At 43.3% G+C, this 14,481-nt stretch overlaps 1 protein-coding gene across 3 annotated transcripts in view; it reads left to right on the forward strand.

Moving 5' to 3' along the window:
• Positions 1–10,674, forward strand: part of LOC137375976 (uncharacterized) — a 58,353-nt gene extending 47,679 nt beyond the window's left edge. For all 3 annotated transcript variants that reach the window (XM_068043808.1, XM_068043807.1, XM_068043810.1), the window contains one exon: positions 10,245–10,674. The gene's annotated coding sequence lies outside the window, so the exon portion shown is untranslated. The remainder of the gene's footprint in view (positions 1–10,244) is intronic.
• The last annotated feature ends 3,807 nt before the right edge of the window (positions 10,675–14,481 follow it).

The following is a 14,481-nucleotide window of genomic DNA, read 5'->3' on the forward strand; positions in this document are numbered from 1 at the left end:
CCACTTTTGCCAACATGGGGATATAGATGATGGCTCTGAATGTACAACAAAAGATGTGATTGAGCATAGACAACGCCATACTGATCAGCAATGCAGCGATAAGAATCCGGAATGGCATTTCTTTCAGAGGAAACTTCTCTGCATGATCCAAGATTATATATTTTTTTGATTGGATGGTTATTTTGGAGAAATCAATGAGTGACTATACACTCTACAAGCTTCCTGAGTGTCACTCTATGGTCACAAAGTTAAAATGCTGTCTCTGAAAGTAGACAAAAACCTTCCAAAATTTTCATAGCTTTTTCCCATCCTTTTTCACCATGTCACCATTGTTACATCCTCGGGACTAGAATGCAGTTTAGTCAAGTTCAGTATAAGATATGAGACAAAAACAGAGAGCCAAAGACTGCAGCAGCTGAACATAAAGGCCTGTCCTTTTATTCTGTATGTTTTAGTTTCACTTTCTCTTTGCTAGCATGTGTGTTCTATAGCAGCTTCTGGAGTACACAATGCACAATGCAATTGCAATTTCAAAACACTACAACACTATAATGGACATCCAATCTCTCTACACCTCCATCCCCCACCAGAATGGTATGTGGCCTCTCTGCTTCTTCCTTGAACAGAGATCCAGCTAGTTTCCATCAACCACCACCCTCCTCTGCCTGGCTGAGCTTGTTCTCTCATTGAACAACCTTGCCTTTAACTCATCTTACCTCCTCCACATAAAAGGTGTTGCTATTGGTACCCACATGGATCCCAGCTATGCTTGCCTTTTTGTGCGAGATGAAGAACTTTTCATGTTCCAGTCGTATTTGGGTCCCCTCCCTCACCTCTTTTTCCAGTACATTGATGACTGTATCGGTGCCATTTCCTGCTCTCACCTTGAACAGGAAAACTTCATCAACTTTGCTTCCAATTTCCACCCTTCTCTCACCTTCACATGATCCATCGCTGACTCTTCCCTTCCCTTCCTCGACTTCTCTGTCTCCATTTCTGGGAATAGGCTATCAACAAATAGTCATTACAAGCCCTTTGACTCCCACAGCTACCTCGACTACACCTCCTCACAGCTTGCTTCCTGTAAGGACTCCATTCCATTCTCCCACATTTTCCTTCTCCGTCACATTTATTCTGATGATGCAATCTTCCACACCAGTGCTTCTGACAAGTCTTCCTTTTTCCTCAACCAAGGATCCCCCCCCCCCACCGTGGTTGATAGGACCCTCAACTATGTCTGACCCATTTCCCACAGTTCAGTTCTCACCCGTTCCGCTCCCTGCCAGAACCATGATAGGCTTTCCCTTGTCCTCACCTTCTACCCCACCAGCCTCCATAGTCAATAGATCATCCTCCACCATTTCCACCACCTCCAGCATGATGCCACCACCAAACACATCTTCCCCTCCCCTATCAGCATTCCAAAGGGATCATACTCTCTCCAATACCTGGTCCACTCCTCAATTATCCCCAACGCCCCGTCCCCTTCCTACGACACCTTTCCATGCAAGCTCAGGAGTTGCAACACCTACACTTTTACCTCCTCTCTCCTCACCATTCAAGGCCCACAACACTCCTTCCAGTTAATGCAGCAACTCACTTTACTTCTTTCACTTTAGTATACTGTATTCACTGCTCACAATGTGGTCTGCTCTACATTGGGAAGACCACATGCAGATTGGGTGACCACTTTGTGAAATACCTCTGTTGAGTCTGCAAGCATGACATGAGCTTTTGGTGGCCTGTCCTTTCAATTCTCCACCTTGTTCCCACACTGATATCTCTGTCCTCAGCCTACTGTAGTGTTTCAATGAAGCTCAACACAAGCTCGAGGAACAGCACCTCATCTTCCAATTAGGCACTTTGCAGCCTTCTGGACTCAACATTGAGTTCAATGATTTGAGTGTAATCACTGACCTCATTTGGTTTCAGTCTGAATCTTGATTTCACTTGTTTTGCTTTCTTCCAGCAGCTGGTCATTATTCTGGCATTCACAGCCTCTCTGGACACATCTTTTGACTCTTTATTTGTCCCATTAATACTCCCTTTGGCTCTGTACCACCAACTCTTTTGACATTTAATGCCTTCTGTCCTCCTATCACAGGCCTTCCCTTTTGTTCTTTTACCGCCCTTTCTCATTTGACCTTCTTAAGATCTATTGCATTTCCAACTTTTCCCAGTTCCGATGAAGGGTGATTGACCTGAAACAATAACACTTTTCCTTTCTCCATAGATGCTGGCCTGCTGAGTATTTCCAGCATTTTCTGCTTTTATTTTTAATAAGAGTAAGAAGATGGATTATGTAGTGCTTCATTCAGAGAAATTATACAATGGTGTGTTACAGAGAACAAATAAAATAGGTAAATAAAGCAATGCAGAGGCTTGGAGATAGGATTAAAAGAAGTGACTGAAAACTTAGTCAGTAGGATAAGATTTGAGAAGGTTTTTAGAGGTGGAGAAAAGTGAAGCAGCAAAGGAGTTTGGGGGAGGCATGGGTAGAGTTCCAGAGATTGGAGCTGACTTGGTTGAAAGCTCCACCATCAATGGTGAGGCAATTGGGAAGTCGTGATACACAAAATACTAGAGTTGGAGAACAGAAGTATGAGATAATGGTTATAGGATTTTAGACGCTGCTGAGATATGTTGGGTCAAAGCAATGAAGCAATTTGAAGATGAGGATAAAGCTTTTGAATTCATTGCTTTTGGGGGCAGTGATAACAGTATAACAAGAAAGGGAATTAGACGATTGGGATTTAAAGAGGACAGAAAATGAGCAGTGGAGTTTTGGACAACTTGAAGTTCATGGACAGAGGAGGTTAGGAGGCTTCCAAGGAGGACATTGGAGGAATCTGGTCTAGAGATGACAAAAGTGTGAACATAAGACATAGGAGCAAGAGTAGACCATACGGTCCCTCAAGCCTGCCTTGCCAGTCAAGAAGATCATGGCTGAACTTTTACATCAGCTTCATTTTTCTGCCCTAACCCCATATCCCTTGATTTCCTATGTTACAACCAGGTGAGAAAGAGGTCTAGGGTTCCTTTTCAGTCTTCGCCTGGTCTTACTGTAACAGGGTTTAATTTTAAACACTTCTTCAGGTTTGCACTTGCTGCTGTTCAATATTCAGTGTATTCACACCTAATCTGTACTAATGCTTTGTCTTTCAACACACCATTAACATATTGTTTGCCTTTGCTCCGTGACCTTTTGGTCAGCTATGTGGCCTGGTCCAATCTGCACCTTCTCCTTTGTTATCTCTTGCCCCACCCCCACCTCACTTGTTTATAATCTGTGACTTTTCTAATATTTGTCAGTTCCGAAGGGCCACTGACCCGAAACGTTAACTCTGCTTCTCTTTCCACAGATGCTGCCAGACCTGCTGAGTGATTCCAGCATTTCTTGTTTTTGTTTCAGATTTCCAGCATTTCTTGTTTTTGTTAATTTTAAACACACTGTGTTTGTAGCTCCCCCTTGGTGAATTCTTGTTCACCTCTTTCCAATTATAAGGCAAAGAAACCAGCACAACAGGCTTTCTTGGATTTAAAGAAGAAAAGTTGAAATTTATTAAACTTACACTTAAACTCTAATTCAGGTAACGTCTACAGATACACGCCGCGTCCCACACTAGCATACATATGCGTTACACATATGCAAATAGAAACAGAAAGGAGCAGAAGAAAAATAAAGTGGAAAGGTTTGAGGCAATATCTGAAGAGTTGTTGTTACGGTTCTTCGAGCTCACTGTAGGTTGATTGTAGGTAGATCTTGCTTTTCGTTGGGGCCCAGTATTCTTCTTAAACCTTGTTCGCTGTCGGAGACTTTTCTCTCTTGGGGTTCATGTGTCTTCAGTGAATTCAGAGGCTTGTGAGAAAGAGATGGGAGCAGACGGGAGTGATTTTCTCAGTCCAGGAGCAAACAGCTTTCTGCCTTCAAACTCTCTGTGGCCAGTTCAAAAGAAAACCCTGGAACAGCCAGGTAGTCATGTGACCAGCTGGTCTAACCAGTCCTGGCCCTTGTGGATTGTATCCTCCTTAGCAGGCCCTGGAGTGTGCTTCCTCACCTCCGATGTCTGTTAGTATGGAAATGTTTTTTCCAGCCACGGCTGATCAGTTTAATAAGTCATTTCCTCGCTCCAACAACAGTTCAAAATCAATGTTCATGCCAAAATTGATGTTCCTCATTCTTGGCAGGTGGGGGCCCAGCATGACACCTAAGTTACCAAGAATCTATCAATCTCAATCTTGAATATGCTCAACGACTGAGCATCCCCAGCTCTCTGAGGTAGTAAAACCAAAGGTTCACAAACCCCATGAGTGAAGAAATTTCTCCTTATCTCAGCCCAAATGCCCGACCCTTATTCTGAGACTATGACCCCCAATTTTAAACTATCCAGCCTGAGGAAACAACCTCTCAGCTCTACCCTGTCAAACCTGTAAGAATTTTTATGTTCAATGAGATCACCTCTCATTCTTCTAAACTCCAGAGAATATAGGCCCATTCTACTCAATCTCTCCTCATTGAACAATCCCATCATTCCACAAATCAATTTAGTGAAACTTCACTGGACTCCATTTATAGAAAGTATGTCCTTCCTCAAGAAAGGAGACCAAAACTGTGCGCAGTACTCCAGATGTAGTCTCACCAAATCCCTATATAATTGCAGCAAGATTTCCTTACTCTTATACTCCAACCCATTGTAATAAAGGCTCATATACCATTTGATTTCCTAATTGCTGTAGCTGCATGTTAACTCCATGATTTGTGCACAAGGACCCCCAAATCCCTTTGCATACCAAAAGTTACTAGTCTTTCACCTCTTAAAAAAGAGTTGCTTTTCCATTCTTCCTACCAAAGTGGATAATTACACACTTCTCCACATTGTTTTCCATCTGCCACCTTCTTGCTTAATTACCCAACTGGTCTATATCCCTTTGCAGCCTCTTCATAGCTTAGTTCCTCACTTAGTATCATCAGCAAGCATGGATAAATAACACTCAGTCCCCTCATTTAAGTCATTGACATAGAATGTAAATAGCTGAGGCCCAAGCACTGATCCTTATGCACTCCAGCATTTATACACTGGCATCCCGAGAATGACCCATTTATTCCTGCTGTCTATTTTCTGTCCTTTAGCTAATCCTCAGTCCATTCTAATACATTACTACCAATCCCATGAACCCATCTTGTGTAAAAAATTCTTGTGTAGCATCTCATCAAATACCTTCTGAAAATCCAAACATACCACATCCACTGATTCTCCCTCATCTTCCCTTCTCGTTACTCCCTCAGAAAACTCATGATTTTCTTTTCATAAAACCCTGTTGACTCTGTCTAATCATATTGTGACTTTCCAAGTGCCCTGTTACAACAACAACAATAATAATAATAATAACATTAGAGTTTAGTATTTTCCCAATTTTTGATGTCAGGCAAACTGACCTATAGTTCCATGTTTTATTCTCCCTCCTTTCTTGAAGTGCAGGGTTACATTTGTGAATGAGGTTTTAATACTGGTGAGGTTGAGGTTGGAGCAGAGGCAAGTTAGGTTGCAGGCATGGACATATGTAGTCTTGGTCATGGGTCATCTGTGATGCTGGGGACCTCAGGAGGAGGCTGAGATGACATCCACATGACACTTCTGGTTGAAGATGGATGCAAATGTTTTAGCCTTGTATTTTGCACTGATGTGCTGGGCTCTACCATTGTAGAGGAGGGGGATGTTTGTGGAGCCTCCTCCTCCTGTAAGTTGTTTAATTGACCAGCACCACTCACGACTGGATGTGGCAGAACTGCAGAGCTTAGATCTGATCCGTTGGCTGTGGGATCGCTTAGCCCTGTCGAACACATGCAATTCTGCTGTTCAGCATGCAAGTAGTCCTGTGTTATAGCTTCACCAGGCTGACATCTCATTTTTAGGTACGCCTGGTGCTGCTCCTGGCATGCCCTCCTGCACTCTTCATTGAACTAGTGTTATGGCCGAGGTGGGAGGAGTGCCCTGTTTATTCTAATCCCACTTCTCCACAGGTCACAACATATATTTACATTTTCCCACTTACCAATACAGTCAACCATATACTCTATTTTTCCCAGAATAAACACACCAACCAGGTTTATTTATTTAGAGATACAGCACTGAAACAGGAACTTCGACCCACCGAGTCTGTGCCGACCAACAACCACCCATTTATACTAACCCTACAGTAATCCCATGTTCCCTACCACCTACCTACACTAGGGGCAATTTACAACGGCCAATTTACCTATCACCTGCAAGTCTTTGGCTGTGGGAGGAAACCGGAGCATCCAGCGAAAACCCATGCAGTCACAGGGAGAACTTGCAAACTCCGCACAGGCAGTACCCAGATTCGAACCCGGGTCCCTGGAGCTGTGAGGCTGCGGTGCTTGTTTCTTTAATAAACAGCAAAATTATCAGTTTATTATAAAACAAGTCTTACCCAATAATGAAGTAACACATACACACATAATTTGAATTATTAAAGCCCCTTATTTATCTTTGCCCCTCACACGCACACACACACACACACACACACACACACACACACACACATCCACTGGTTAACCAGAAACATAAAAGGGATTTTTGTTTAAAGTGCTGAAAACCCCCGCAGAAAAAATCACTTAGGCTGAATAATTGATCATACATGAAGACAAAAAAATGATATCCTTTGTTTTGGTTTGGCATCCCAAATGCATGTTGACAGCTATCACTGGGATCTTCCTAGAACAGTTCTTTACAGATGATGTTGAAGATCAGTTTGGGTAGGCTTTCCAAGAAACGCAGCTACAGAGGCTTCAGATAGGTTTACAGCAGAAATGCAGCAACAAGCTTTCTGTTCCCATACATTTGATATGCAAAGTTTCTTCAAATACGGTTGGAAATAGGAAACTGACACACTGTATGCAGGAATTAGTTTAGAGAGAGAGAGCACTGAGCTGGGTCTTCGTTTTTTTTATTCTTTCATGGGATGTGGGCGTCGCAGGCCAGGCCAGCATTTATTGTCCATCTCGAATTGCCCTTGAACTGAGTGGCTTGCTAGGCCATTTCAAGGGCATGTAAGAGTCAACCACATTGCTGTGGATCTGGAGTCACATGTAGGCCAGACCAGGTAAGGACAGCAGATTTCCTTCCCTAAAGGACATTAGTGAACCAGATGGGCTTTTACAACAATCGACAATGGTTTCATGGCCATCATTAGACGAGCTTTAAATTCCAGATTTTTTAAAAATTGAATTCAAATTCCGCCTTCTGCTGTGGTGGGATTCGAACCCATGTCCCCAGAGCAATACCTGGGTCTCTGGGTTACTAATCCAGTGACATTACCAGTACGCCACCGCCTCCCCTACCTTCTGGCAGGTAAAAAAAAACAACTGTCTGTTGTAACAGTTCAAACTGAAACTAAAAACATTCCCGTAGTCAAGCCTCCTGACGTCTTTAAATCTTGACCTGTCACTTCTTTGTAAACATCTCTCCAAGTAAAAAAAAATCCTCTGCTGGCTGATTATCCACAGACAGGTGCCTTCCAGTAAGACTTGTTTACAAGCCAAATAGAGGAACTTTCTGGTGACTTCTTTTAAAAAAAAACCCCACAAAGTTCAGCATTTCTTCAAGATTCCAGGTGAATCAGTGTCCATAATTCAACTACAAGTCCTTAAAAACATATTTTACAAAAGAAATAGAAGCAATCTTGTAACACCAGGGTTGGTCCTCTGGCTTGATGGTAATGGTAGAGTAGGGGATATGCCGGACCATGAGTTTAGAGATTGTGGTTGAATACAATTCTGCTGCTGCTGATGGTCCACACCGCCTCATGGATGCCTAGTTTTGAATTGCTAGGTCTGTTCGAAATCTATCCCATTAAGCACAGTGGTAGTGCCACAGAACACGCTGGTGGGTACCCTCAGTGTGAAGATGGGACTTTGGCTCCAGAAGGACTGTGCGGTGGTCACTCCTGCCAATACTGTCATGAACAGATGCATCTGCGACAGGTAGATCGGTAACAACGAGGTCAAGCAGGTTTTTCCCTCTTGTTGGTTCCCTCATCACCTGCCGCAGACCCAGTCTAGCAGCTATGTTCTTTAGGCCATGGTCAGTAGTGGTGCTACTGAGCCACTCTTGGCGATGGACATTAAAGCCCCCACTCAGAGTACATTTTGTGCCCTTGCTACCCTCAGTGCTTCTTCCATTTGGTGTTCAACATGGAAAAGCACTGATTCATCAGCTGAGGGTGGATGGTATGTGGTAATCAGCAGGATGTTTCTTTGCCCATGTTTGACTGATGCCATGAGACTTCAGGGGGTCTGGAATCAATGTTGAGGATTCCCAGGGCAATTCCCTCCCAACTGTATACCACTGTGCCACCACCTCTGGTGGGTCTGTCCTGCCAGTGGGACAGGACATACCCAGGGATGGTGATGGTGGTGTCAGCAAGTTGTGATTTTAAATCCCAATCCAGGATCTGGGCGCATAACTTAAGCTGGCATTTTATTGTAGCACTGAAGGAGTTCTGCATTGTCAGAGGTAATCACTTTCAAATGAGACGTTAAACCAAGGTCATTGGCCATTCAAATGGATGTTAAAGGTCCCAAGACATCTTTTGAAGAGAAGGGAATTTCTCCTGGCATGCTACCAAATTGATTAATTACTCATTCATTTTATTGTTTTCTGTAATTTCTTACTGTGCGCGAATTGGCTGTTGCATTTGCCTAAATAACAACAATGAACGCACTTCGAAAGTCATCACTAAGACCACCTATTTCCACCTCTGTAACATCGCCCCCGTATCAGCTCATCTGCTGCTGAAACCCTCATTCATGCCTTCGTTACCTCTAGACTAGACTATTCCAAAGCACTCCTAGCTGGCCTCCCACATTCTACTCTCTGTAAACTTGAGATCATCCAAAATTCTGCTGCTTATGTCTTAAGTCACACCAAGTCCCATTCACCTATCATCCCTGTGCTCGCTGACCTACATTAGCTCCCGATCAAGCAACATCTTGATTTTAATATTTTCGTGCTTGTTTTCAAATTCCTCCATGGCCTCACCCGTCCCTATCTCTGTTCTTTTCTTCAGCCCCACAACCTTACAAGATATCTGCACTCCTCTAATTTTGGCCTCTTGATTATCCCCGATTTTAATCACTTCACCATTGGTAGCTGTACCTTCAGTTACCTAGGCCATAGCTCTGGAATTCTCTCCCTAAGCATCTCTGACTCTCTACCTAGCTTTCCTACTTCAAGACACTCCTTACAACCTACATCGTTAACCTAATATTTCCTTAGGTGGCCTGGTGTCATATTTTCTTTAATAATGCTTCTGTGAGGCATCTTGAGACGTTTTATTACGTTAAAAGGCGCTATATAAATATAACTTGTTGTATGAAGCATTTGAGAGATTTCTCAGATTCTATTTTTTAAAAAGTGGGCAGAATCTTTCCAGTCCCTGGGAGGTGGCTTTGGAGATGCAGGGACCGGAAAAGTATTGGAAAACTCCATTGGGACAGCGCCCCAACACTGCCTTACAGCTGAGATTTTCCGGGAAGAGCTGCCATGGAAATTAGCAGCCTGTTCCACGGAAATGCACAGCCAATTAAGATCCAATTAAAATCCCAATCAAGGGCCATTATCCCATGATATTGGAACTTTCCCAGCATCAGACATGCCCCTCACTGAGTGCGGAGTCCAGCAACCACTTGGAGGTGGCCTCCTGGTGCAGGTTGGAGGGTTAGCAGAACCTCCTGTCAAACCCACAATGACGGAGCCAGAAGGCTGAAACACTAATGGCTCCGACAGCTCTGGGCCTTCATTTTTATTAAAATGTTTCACAGTCATCCGAGAGCTCCTCCATTTGAGGTGCCCTCGTGCTCACCTACCTGACTCAGCAGCTCCTACCTCTTCTGATGAGGCTGCCAGATGTCCAGTACTACAGGTCCTTTCATTGGGCCTCCCATGTCACTGTGCTGCCTGCCATCATTAATTGGATGGCAAATGTGGAGGCAGCCTGTTAATTGGCTGCCTCTTGTAAGATCGTGACGCCCTGTAGATGTCAGACACCAGCAGGATGGGGACCACGAAATGGTTCCCAACCTCAATTATTTTCTATATCCGGAAAAGTCCGGCCAATATATGTGGCATCTTTAACTAACCGCACAAAAAAATTGTCTCTTTTAAGAAATTAAAATAACTTTACAGACTTGTAATAAATCTTTAAAAAATCATTTTTTACAGCATCTCAAGTCTTCTGTGGACATGGCCTCGCAACAGTTTATGCAGACATCAATGTCAGGAGTCCTGACCAACTGGATATCTTTGAAATTCAACCCTGTCATTGAGGAAATAAGAAGTTAATAGATACTTCCAGTGCATTTAGTGCTTTAGGTATTTTCCAGCTGCACCTTACAGCTTAAAGCATACAACCCCAAAATGACTGTGAAACTGACCTGTGAAACGTAAACTTTCTGCATTGTATTACTTACAATCATTATCTTCCTTCAAGAATGTGCAGCTAATGGTTCAAGCACTTGTTCACAAACCTGCTATATAACATCATTTTTTGATGCTGGATTTCAAATTTTCAAAGTTTAGAATGGAAAGAATTGTTACTGATGTGCATTAATATGAATTAGGCAATGTGCTAAGATATGCTTATGGAGCTTAATTAAACTCAACAATTTAATGCTGAGTTTCAAGTAGTTGATTTGTCAACCTCCACACCCCCACCCTCAAACTCCCTAAATTCCTACCCATGTAGGGATAAGACAAATGGGCCATGATTGCTTTACATTCCATTCGATAAACGTTTCTGGAGAAATCAATTGAAAAGAAAAATCAGGTGGAGTGTAAAATTGGCTGTTGATTTGCTAGCGCTCATTTCACCCTAATGGCTTAGATGAATTTTACCTCATTTGCTTCTCTGTATTTTGTCATTTGAATGACAGCGATATGGAGAATGAATTTCTGTGGGGGATTCCCCCTCAACTGCAACTTTGGAGGACCAGACTTGGAAAACCCAGAGAAACGAGTAAGCAGAGTAGGGTGGACTAACGAAAGCACCTCATAGCAATGATCCCCATTTTGTGTTATTTAACAGCTGTACAGTCATATATCAGCTTGTGAAAGTACATTAATGAAGGGGTTAAAATTGACTAGATTTCACACTCTCATTAGGGGCAGGGGGGGATTTTTATGTGGGAGATGGGAGTCTTGGCCACTGGCTGAAGCAACAGCAAGAGCCCTGTGTAGCCTCCTTTGGGGAAGGCCTGCTGCATTATGCGCCAATTAGGCACTTAAGGGGACAGCAGTGGGCCTTCCCTGGGAGTAAGGACACTGGCAAAGGAAGTCCTGCCTGCTGACAGCTGCTGGCCAATCAGAGGCCGGCAGCTCTTTCACTGAGTAGTGCCACTGTGGCGGCGTGGCTTCTACCGGTAATGGACCTACCGGAGGCGAGGGACCTAGGTCACAGGTGAGTCAGGGTGGGAGGGGTTTCGCAGGGTGGTGGGTCATGGAGGAAGGGGGTGTAGGTGGGTTGGCAGCAAGGGCAGTGGGGTGGCTGTCAGTGGGTGCCCCCTTCCTGATGCTAGGTCCCTCAATCAGGCACTAAATGCCTTTTAAAGAGGGCTCCCCACACTCCCCCGAAGCAGGCAAGCAACCTGCATGGGTTTGCTTGGCATGCTCCCCTTATGGCAAGAGGCCCGTCTGCCGCTGGGCTAATACCAGCAGCAGCGGGATGAGACCCTTAATTTGGATTTAATTGCCTGCTTAAGGGCCTCAATTGGTGGCAGGGCAGGAAAGTTGTTTGCAGGCTTTCTCGCCATGGACTTAATTGGGTTGGAGGCAAGAAGGTGGTGGGGTCCCCCACCGCTTGCGTTCAGCCCGATTAAATGCTTTCCCTGCCTCCAAAATTGCCACGGGGAGAGCACAAAATTCCCCCATCTGATACAAGGGAAAGAACTTAATGCAATGCCGCAGATATGAATCCATTCCAGTTTCCACAATAAATTATGAAATGTTGGTTAATTATTGAGCAAAAATGTTGTCAGCGATCATATGTTTTCAACAAGCAATACCTGTGAGTTATTGATCTGAATGTCAATCACTTTTTAAAGAAGTTCTATTCTAGCACTCTCATTGGACACTAAAAGGATGAATATTTTTGCCACTTTCAACATGTTAATGGTGCATAAATGGCACAGGAAATGTTTCAGGCAGGAAAATCGGTGAAAGCTGTTTCTGCCCAATTACTATAATTAAAACACTTACCCCGAATTCCTTTGCACTTTTTGAACCTGTCCATGTTCTGCTCACTGGGTCCCTGCTCCTGGCCCTACCATTGGTAAGGGGCAGATGAAAGTCCTACACCTTAACAGGTTCATACGAAATTCACAGAAATGGTGATGTTCCAGTGGAACTTAGCAACATCATTGGTGGGAGACTAACAAAACTCCCAAAAAATTTCAAGGCCTGTGTTTCTTGCTACTCATTAACAAAAGTCTCATTAAGACATACAAAATTATGTTGAAAAATTGAATGACCTCATTGGATTATATTCCTGTGTTTTTGACCAAGATTGTTTTTAGTTAAGCAAGACCATTTTGAATGTCTTAAGGGAGATGCAAAATAGGTGTCAAAGTGGAATGATCATAAGAACATAGGAACAGGGAGTAGGCCTTTCAACCCTTTGAGCCTGCTCCACTGTTCTCGATCATGGCTGATCATCTACCTCAACGCCATACTCCCACACTATCCCCATATCCCTTGATGTCATTCGTAACTAGAAATCTATTGATCTCTGTCTTGAACTCAGTGACTAAGCTTGCACCATCCTCTGGGGTAGAGAATTCCAAAGATTCACCACCCTCTGATTGAAGAAGTTCCTCCTCATCTCAGTCCTAAAATGACTTGCCCTTTATTTTAAGATTGTGTTCCCTGGTTCTAGACCCCACAACCAGGGGAAACATCCTTTCTGCATCTACCCATGAGTTTCTATGAGAATATAAACCCAGTCTCCTCAATCTCTCCTCATGGGACAATCCCACCATCCCAGGAATCAGTCTGGTGAACCTCTGTTGCAAGTCTATCCTTCCTGAAGCAAGGGGACCAGAACTGCACACAATATTCCAGTGTGAACTCACCAATGCTCTATACAATTGAAGCAAGACTTCTTTACTCCTGTTCTCAAATCCTTTTGTGATAAAGGCTAACATACCATTTGCCTTCCTAATTGTTTGCTGCACCTGCATGCTAGCTTTCAGTGGCTTATGAACTAGGACACCTAGGTCCCTTTGGACATCAACACTTTCCAATCTCTCACCATTTAAGAAATACTCTGCACCTCTATTCCTCCTACCAAAGTGGATAACCTCACACTTATCCACATTATATTCCATCTGCCATGTTCTTGCCTACTCACTCAGCCTGTCCAAATCCCCTGAAGCCTCTTTGCATCCTCCTCACAACTCACATTCCCACCAAGTTCTGTGTCATCCACAAACTTAGAAATATTACAATTGGTCCCCATATCCAAATCATTGATATAGATTGTAAACAGCTGGGGCCCACTGATCTTTGTGGTACCCCAGTAGTCACAGCCTGCCAACCTGAGAATGACCCATTTATTCCTACTCTCTGTTTTCTGCCTGTTACCCAATCCTTAATCTATGCTAGCATATTACCCCCAATCCGAAGTGCTTTAATTTTGCTTAGTAACCTCCTATGTGGGACTTTATCAAAAGCCTTCTGAAAGTCAAAATACACCACATTCACTGGTTCCCCCTTATCCACTCCGCTAGTAACATCCTCAAAAAACTCAAACAAGTTTGTCAAACATGATTTCCCTTTCATAAATCCAAGTTGACTCTTCCCAATCCTACCATTATTTTCTAAGCGTCCAGTAACCAGATCCTTTAGAATAGATTCTAGTGTTTTCCCTACTCCCGCCATCAGGCTAACAGATCTGTAGTTCCCCATTTTCTCTCTCCCTCCTTTCTTAAACAGTGGGGTTACATTTGCAACCTTCCAATCTGCAGGCACCATTGCAGAAATTATAGAATTCTGAAAGATGATCACCAATGCATCCATTATTTCTGTAGCTAGGGTGAAGAACATCGGGTCCCGGGAATTTGTCAGTCTTCAGTCCCATTAATGATTCCAATACTACCTTTTTACTAATCCTAATTTCTTTCCATTCCTCTTTCTCACTGGACCCTTGGCTCTTAATTATTTCAGGGAGACTTCTTGTATGAAGACAAACACAGAGTAATTATTTAGTTTCACTGCCATTTCTCTATTTCCCATTATAAATTCTTGTGTCTCTGCCTGTAATGGGCCCACATTTGTCTTTGCTCATTTTTTGCTTGTTTACATTCATATTCTGTTCTCTCTTTTTTCATCAATTTCTTGGTCCTCCTTTGCTGGACTCTAATGCTCCCAATCCTCCGGCTTATGACTTTTTTTGGCAATTTTTTAA

Source organism: Heterodontus francisci, chromosome 12, assembly GCF_036365525.1.
Source record: "Heterodontus francisci isolate sHetFra1 chromosome 12, sHetFra1.hap1, whole genome shotgun sequence".
Lineage (NCBI taxonomy): Eukaryota > Metazoa > Chordata > Chondrichthyes > Heterodontiformes > Heterodontidae > Heterodontus > Heterodontus francisci.